The 5,969-nt window shown below is 37.7% G+C and overlaps 1 protein-coding gene across 3 annotated transcripts in view; it reads left to right on the forward strand.

Annotated features, from left to right (window-relative positions):
- Positions 1-5,969, forward strand: part of MAGI2 (membrane associated guanylate kinase, WW and PDZ domain containing 2) — a 1,381,189-nt gene that overhangs the window by 1,165,784 nt on the left and 209,436 nt on the right. The window lies entirely within an intron of this gene.

Raw genomic sequence — 5,969 nt, forward strand, 5'->3', positions numbered from 1 at the left:
TTCCCCTTCCTTTTATTACTCTACATGGATTTTCTTTTCCTTGTGGATTACCTTTCAGCAATGGTTCCTGATTGAAGGCTATAGGATCCTTCCCCGTATACCAGGGGTGCATTTGTAACTGTACAGAGTCATTTGGGAATTGTCTTATGGGAAAAGGATTCCAGAATCAGACTTTGAAATAAAATTCCGTTTTGAATATGTTAGAATTTTGCTTGGGTTCAAAAGGCGGCATGTACTTGCCAAGAGCTGGACTTCTGCCACACCCCAGGTTCTCAACACATCCCAATTGCAAGCATGCCTCAGCCTCTGCACCCTTTGAAGACCTGCTTTGTGTCTGACAAGGGGAAAGGATGAAGCAAGGGAAAGGAAAACTTGTGGTACCTTCTGGGGGTAAAGGAGGAGGAATCTTGTCACTATAAGTTGTCAAACTTGAGGGAGGCCTTCAAAGAGACCTCTAGGAACTTACAGTCAAAAAGTCACTGTACCTATTCAGTAAACTTTTTTGGGATACAAAAAAAAGTGCAACCATGCTTGTCTGGCAGAATAAAGCATGAAAACTCTAATTATCATAGTTTTAACCTCAAGGCTGCATGACTTGAATTTCTATTTATTATACTTATTTTTGAGGCTGCTTTTCTTCATCAGCTATTATTATGACTGAGTTTTTATTGTCATTGAATGTCCAGGGATCAAGAATGCAAAAGTACTCTGCTTTGGGGGACTACTACACATCCGAAAAAGGTCCCATCCAAAATCTTTAGAAGCAGTGTCTCCGTTGAGAAATATTCTGACTCTTCCCAAAAGCCAGGAAGCTTCTCTGGTTTTTCCCCTCAAATCTTCTCTTCTGCTGCTGGCGAAGTTTGCCAAACTTCTCAGTTTACCTGGTAGAAGCTCTGCACTCCTCAAGCTCCTTAAGATGAGGTGGTCCACCATCCTCAATATCTGGGAAACCAGTTTTACATCTTACCTCAGATTAACTGAATCATATTCTGCATTTTAGCATTCCCCATGTGATTCATATTCCAGTTCAAATTTGCATATTTTAGTACACAGTTTGGTCTTTTGAATGCTTAATCCTTTCCCTGGGATGAACTCTCCTAATTTAATGGAATAGATATGTACCAAATGAACAAAGACCTCTCCAAAGGAGGGGATCATTTAGTGGACCTTTTCAAGGCATGTGTCTTAACAGATTGAGGAACTGCCTGGGGAAGGCACAGAGGGAAATAGTGAGTGACATAACTTCTGAGATGGCCAGTCATAGGGAAGAAAAGTTGTACTTTCTCAGAATCTGAGCTGACATCAGAATAAAGAAACAAGAGTCTCCCAGTTTTCCTCAGAAGAATGAATTATCCAAGCTATCCCTGAAAGTCTTAATAAAGTTACTTTTTTATTTTTTATTTTTTGCTTTTAATCTATTCCTTCAGAAACTTGAAAAATTATTTATTATAAACAAAGAGAGTGATAAATGGAAAATAAAAGCTTTAGTTCATATATGCAATGCAAACATAATTAATAAAAAGTTACTTTTTAAATTATTTTTATTTTTTTAATTTATTCTAATTTGTTATATATATGACTGCAGAATGCATTTTGGTTCATATTACGCATGTGTGTAGCACAATTTTTCATATCCAAATTAGAATAATTTTTTAAAAAATAAAAATAATAATAAACAATAAATAATTTTTTTAAAAAAACAGCTCCCACTGTGGTGAGGCAGCTCCAAGCCAGTGCTGGGAGTTAAAGCTTCCCCTATGCATCTTTTTAAACATTGTAATATTTGAATCATACAAATGTATTATTTAACTCACAGTCAACCACTTCCCTGATCCTCCCGGGCTCTCTGATCCCACTCAGGAGGCCTGCAGTCATGGGGAGCCAAGGGCTGTGGGTACCACTTTTCATACATTCCTTCCCACCATGAAAGTTCAGCTTCTAAATCAGGCAGTGTAAGAGACTAGCCAACAACTCATGGGAACATAGAACGATGGAAACATAGACTTTAATAAAACTTATTTAAAAGTAAAACAACAAACAGTTACATATGCATTTAAAAATATTAATGAAAGAAAAGTTTTTAACTTATATCTACCTCTTATGAAATACTTAACATGATTTGTAACAGAGGAATAAAACCATATTCCTAAAGAAGTGACCAGAGATTGTGCTTATCACTTATGCCCTTTAAAAAGGTTTTCTGCTGTGAAAGTAATTGTGTACCACACAGACTTTTGATGATTGCTAAAATATCATAAGACTACCATTGTACTCTGCTTCTAAAATACTGGAAATTGCCTTAATGTCATTCAGACAGGGCTCTTGAGTGTTGGGAGCTCATCTGCTCTTCCTCATCAAGCGTGATGAGCTGAGCACAGGGTTTGGTCTAATTAGTTCCAGTGCTATTCCCCCAAGTGCTACTTGAAGGCATACTTTAGCTTCTGAAATTAATAAGGACAAAAAACGAGAATGTGTTGATTCAAATGTATGAAGCTTACTAACAGTTTGATCCAGGCACATTAAACATATGCATGTGCAAAGAATGGATTTCTGTGGATCACCAGTACCTGCTCACTAGGTAATGATGAATCCCTTGGCTGAAAATGGTTGGGTGCCCTCAGAATCTTCATCTGGCATCTCAGCTTTCATCCAACACCCTCATCCCCACTTTTGCCAGCAAGTGGGTACTCTCTCTGATGAGGTTGCAGTGGCTAGTGTTTATGTCCCCCTGTTTGATTGGAGGTCTTTGTGCAATAGACTTATTCCTAATGAGACTTCTCTGTCATTATCCCTTTTTGTAAGTCACCTGGTTTATGTCCCCCAAAATATATTACTGTAAAATGCAAAAACATTATATTCCCCCTTGGCAGACTGATCCAGAGCTGTTAGTGGCAAGCCCAGTGTCCAGCAGGAATGTAGGGTATCTCTCCTTTATCTAGCACAATGCCACATCAGAGTGCCGGGCTGCCCTGAAGTTCAGCCCATTTGTACACAATCCATGCAAAGCCCACTCTCTAGTTTCTTCATCTAAGTTGAAAGAAACCTACCACAAAGCCTGGTTTCATTTCATCATGATGGCATTGGGAGCTAACCTGGTATAGATCTTAGGGGAACAGACCCTGAGTTCACATCTTAGTCTTGACTTGACCTGTGAGATCTTCAACATGTTCTTTAGGATCACCAAGCCTCAGGGTTTGTTTGTTTGTTTGTTTTTTAACCTGTTGGCAATTATGATCTTCTTGCTGGTCTTGCCATTTCTGGACCCACAACACTCCATGACTTCCGCAATTGTAGCTGCTTTTGTGACCATCATGGAATTAAACAGAGAATCCACACAGAGCACTGAGCAAGGGCCCTCATGCAAGGAGATGCTAAATAACTCTCAGCAAGTGTTGGAAGTTAGAGCAAAGTCCCCAGTCAATGAGGGGTTTGCAGGCTATTTTCTTTCCTAGCTATTTTCCTTTCCTTTAGAGTTTAGAGATAACTCACAAAATGTAAGTAATTTTGGTCTGCAAATCAGAAGCTACCAGATCTGTTCTATTCAGGTGGAGTCATATTCCAGCCTCAATTGATTTGCATTAGCCAAAAGGCCCCCTGTGGGCAGAGCATTCCAGATGGTCTCTCTCCTTCTTAAAAGATGCTGTTTTATAATCCATTGTATTAGCTAAATGAGGTTATACAAGAAATGTTATATATGCCCTTCAGAATGACGCTGTGTACTCATAATGAAAGAAATCATTTCTCCTCAACTTTCTATGGGCAACAAAGGCCTCAGCTGCAGAGGTTTTCATTTGGAGCAGAAACGTAAAGATTATTTCTTGTTTACATTTTAGTCTCGTCCACATTTTGTTTATAAGGTGTGTGAGTTTTTTTCCTTCTCTGTGAACGTTTTTACGGAGTTTAATAAAGATTTTCCATATCATCTGATATTCTGAATAACAGGTATTTTAAATACAAACTAAGGAATACTGAGTTTTACATTTTCTGCATCTAAAGAGACCCTACAATGTTGATTTAAAGTATGAGATCCTAGCTACTGAAGTTCCTGCTTAGGTTGTATGTCTTATAAAGTGGGTTCTAAAGCCCCTGCTCTGTCATTGCCCTACTTAGTAGAACCCTGTTCACTGATTTCCAAATACTAAACCAAAAGTCCAAAGCATCATAGCCTTCCAGACATGGTGATCCAGACCTGTGTATCCATATCATTAAGATTTACAGAAATTCTGCTTCACTAGGTTCGAATTTATGTTTTCTATAAACTCCCAATGCTAGGTAATTTTGATGCAGAAGGCCTGTGGACCACACTTTTGGAAACAATTATCTAGGTCAGAGTTCAATAGACCATGGCTCCACAGCCAAACTGAGTCTCCCATCTGCTTTTTTCTTTTTTTTCTTTCTTTTTTTTTTTTTTTTGTATGGCCCGTAAGCTAAAAGTGGCTTTCACATTTTTAAATGTTTTTAAATATCAAGAAAAGAATGCTGTTTTGTGACATATAAATGTCCATAAGATTTTATTGGCACACAGCCATACTCTAGTGTGGGCACAGTCTGTGATGCTTCTATACTGTAACAGAGGAGTTGAGTACCTACAACAGAGATCCTGTAGCCTGCAAAGCCTGGAATGCTTTTTGTCTGCCCCTTTACAGAAAAAAATTGCCAGTCTTTGACGTTGGTATTTACAATGACCAGTGATGTTCCTTTCTAATGGTTTAAAAAATACCTGAGTAAGAAATTGGTTTGGGGCCTCTTTGGCCCATCTTCCCCAGGTGACCGGGGAGAATTGTCCAGGCTTTCCACACAATGTGAAGGGGGAAATCAGATATTTTCTTTTATTCATGCCTGCAAGAAATTCATTATTTCACTAAGAATGTGGAATTCATGCACAAGAAATAACCAGGAAACACTGAAATGGCAGTGGATTTATTGAAAGTATAAATTTTTTGATGCAATAAAATTGAGAAGAATTTAAGAGGGTGAGATTAAAGATAAACAAAGATTTAAGGTTAAAAAGGTAGAGAAAGGGGAAAGAACTTCCCACATGGAGTAGTTTCACAATCCTTGAGAACTTAGGGGTGAAAAGGACTTAGGCCACATAAAGAAGTTTCTGGAAGAGCAGAATCCCAGTGAAAGTTCACACTGGGAAGTAAGCAGAGACCATGCAGAGTAATTAAAATAGGGACACATCCGGTGGGCCTTGAATGTCCAGACTTATTCTGATGAGAAATGATGAACAATGTAAGTGCTTCATCCACATAGGATGACGCTGGCAACAGTAGGGAATCAGATTCAGAGAAAGGAAAAAAAATAATCTAAGAAGTCTATTTTTATCTTTAAATGAATATTCAGGGAGTTATACTTTTATAGCCCTTTTTGTACCAACTGTACAAGAAAAGAATAGAAGCGCCAAACTTGTATAGAGGGGTAGAAGCTTTAAATAGATAGATGTCCTAAACTTTTCTTAAAGATCTTTTAAGTCTCTTAAATGATTCTGTCCCTCAAAATATCTATAATCAAACTAAAGTCTAACTTCAAAACTGATGTATATAATTGTGCCTCTCCCGATTGTCACAAGTATTTACATTTGCTTCTTCTTATTTACAGAAGACCCAGTTGTACAGTCCCACAGACTTATTTTATAAATAACCAGTGAAACTCTGCTCTGGTAAAACTATTGTTCTGACTACATTTAGTTAACAGTGTTTTACTTGATGCTATATTTATAAGCCTACAAAGGAATAAACACATACATGTATACCCACATACAAGCTTATTTTGTTGTCATTTTTATTTAGTTTTTATTCCTAATCATAAAAAACTGCAATCCAGCTAGGCTTGGAGGGAAATAAGGAAAATATGAAAACCAAAGAATTTCAATGACAGCACAAAAACTTATTGTGAACATATTGTGAGCAGATAGGATGGAGGGGTGCTCTCCAAGCTACAATGTGGTGATTAAGATAAAACACAAG

The sequence above is a fragment of the Spermophilus citellus genome, assembly GCF_964194105.1.
Source record: "Spermophilus citellus genome assembly, chromosome: 3".
In the NCBI taxonomy this organism is placed as follows: Eukaryota; Metazoa; Chordata; class Mammalia; order Rodentia; family Sciuridae; genus Spermophilus; species Spermophilus citellus.